A 2,428-nucleotide genomic window follows, 5' to 3' on the forward strand; every position below is an offset into this window, starting at 1 on the left:
GAGATAGAGAGAAAAAAAAAATTAGAGTAAGTGGGAGAGAGAGAGGATGTGAAAGAAAGAGAAAACAAAAGAGTAGAGAGTGAAGAGAAGGGGGAGGGGCAAAAGAAAGCTAGAGCGTCCAGTAATGTCAGCAATTCTTTGATTTCCCGCCTCTCGTGCCGCTATGTTGCAATAAACATGGGAGTACCGCGCACACCTTACGAAGCTCTTGATGAGTTCACCTCACCTAACCTTCGCTCACCTACACAACACACTCATTCTCCACAAAACATAAACCTTACAAAAGAATAGGGAGGGGGAGCGGAGGATGGATGCTGAGATTGGAGCCTGTGAATGAAAATCAACAAGGTGTAGACAGTCGTTCACGCGATGTTGAACATTATGAGGGGATAAAGTCGTTCCAGCGGGACTCTGCGTTAGTCAATTTGTTCGTTTTATGAGGTGCTCAGTGAGTAATCAAAGAAAACAGAGTCGACGGAAGAAGTAGTTGTTCAGCATTTGGCGCTTTGGAATACTGCAACGTTCGGGAAATGAAGTATTTCCAGGTTGAGCATTTGTATGGTACTCGGTGTTGGCCAATAATAATAATGATGTGAGTTTTCTTCTTCTCTTCTGTACGTCGTTCTCCTCTCTCCGGTACTTGTCAGATGTTTATTTGTGCGTATGTTTGTTGTTGTTCCAGTTTCTGGTGTTTCTATCCTACAATACTTACCCTTCTTGCGGCTACTGCTGTTATAATTTCTCAGCGGGTGGTTAGCAGGTATTACGATGGTCTGGTGTGGTTTGCTCCATCATTCCTATCAAGCTTGCATCGTCCTTATCTGATTCTGTTCTCCTCCTTTTCTTTGTATGTTACTCTCTAATAACACCCCCGTTCTTTGTCACTTACATGACCAATTTAAGTTGAAAAATGCCGAGCGGGTGATTGGAGTGCGCCACTGGAAGGTCCTACGTCTTTACTTTCCATCTGTTGTTTCCATCCACCAGTCTTATTTTTTTCCAGCACTAAATGACCATTATTGTTTCGATGTGCTTCTCTTTACTCAAACAAACAAACAAGCAAGCAAATGTCGTAAAATCTTAATAAAACTAAAACTAAACGGCTGTTGCTGTTATAATTTCTCCTCGGTAACGATAGAATTGAGCCCTTTCGCTTGGCCAAACGCGACAATCACGCCGCCACTAATATTCTGCTCCGATAAGATATGGCTTCAGCCCTTCTGTGACCCTCATGGGGATCCCGCAGGTTGCACGTATGTGAGGTCAAGCACTTCGAAAAAAAGGGGGGTGGTCTGTACTTTACTTTTACTGTCCTTGTGACTCAGTCTTTGATGGAGTCTTTGTTTGGGGCGCCGTCATGATGATCTGTGATCCAGACTGTTCGACAAGTCGGTTGTTGGAGAGCGCAACCGTAGGTCCCACATCTTTATTTATTTTCCTTCACCTTTGTTATTATAATTTTTTTTGAAATAATCTTTTGGGGTATGTGTTGTTTCAGTATATCTGTCTTACATCTTCCCTGCACTAAATGCTCGTTACTGTGTCGATGTGCTTCTCTTTCCTCAAACTAAGATTCAAACTGTTCCTCTTTTCCCAGTTGTGAGCGAAGACCTACAAGGCCTCTGTGAAGGTTTCCCTGTCTACTCACAGGCATGTTGTCTCGAGCTCTTTATCTCTAGATCCTCATCCGGGAAATTCCCTGTGGCTGCTAGCCGCCCATTTCTAAAACAAAAGGTATCAATGTTGTCTCTACGCAGGCAATGTTCAGCGTCTCTTTTAAAAGTGCGTAAACGTACAGGTGGTTGGAGGGCACGACTGGTAGGTCTTGCATATTATATCCTTTTCAGGGTATTATTTGCGAGGAGGATGTTGGCTTCTTCCGCACAATCCACAGGATATGTAGCCATGTACTTTCTGATGATAATGTCAGTTTGAAGTGTGTGAGTAACTGACTTAACCCATTGGCATCATCGGTTTGGTTCGGTTTTGTCGGTTTTGTTGGGTTGGGGCTAGGTGGATTGTCTTCCACGAGAGGGGTAAAACCGACGAAACCGATGATGACTGTCAATTCTTTTTTTTAACGCTTTTGTCTTAAAGGCCCCGAGTCGGGTGATTAGTTTAGGCAGTTGGTCTACTGATAGCGTGCATTGAAACTGCCAGAAACCAATAGGAAATGGATCTAACCGATCCGCCAATAGACTCCGGGTATGGGGAGGTTGATGTGGTGTAGCTGAACAGAACTGTTACGACTTTTCCTGAAGGCGTTAGTTGCTTGCTGGTGGTGTGTACGGTACCAGGTTTTCTGTTTACTTCTATCTCTTTGGCGTGCTCATCTGAAATCTCTAGAGCTCTGGTTGCTTTGAGCAGGTTCTCAAGATTGAGATCGTCTCTTTAAGTTGTCCACGTACTTTTAATTCTATGTGTGTGG

General features: G+C 43.7%; 1 long non-coding RNA gene across 1 annotated transcript in view; it reads left to right on the forward strand.

Moving 5' to 3' along the window:
- The window catches only part of LOC106011276, a 26,288-nt gene that overhangs the window by 18,004 nt on the left and 5,856 nt on the right, over positions 1-2,428 (forward strand). The gene's annotated exons all lie outside the window — the stretch shown is intronic.

Source organism: Aplysia californica, unplaced genomic scaffold (assembly GCF_000002075.1).
Source record: "Aplysia californica isolate F4 #8 unplaced genomic scaffold, AplCal3.0 scaffold00005, whole genome shotgun sequence".
Taxonomy (NCBI): Eukaryota; Metazoa; Mollusca; class Gastropoda; order Aplysiida; family Aplysiidae; genus Aplysia; species Aplysia californica.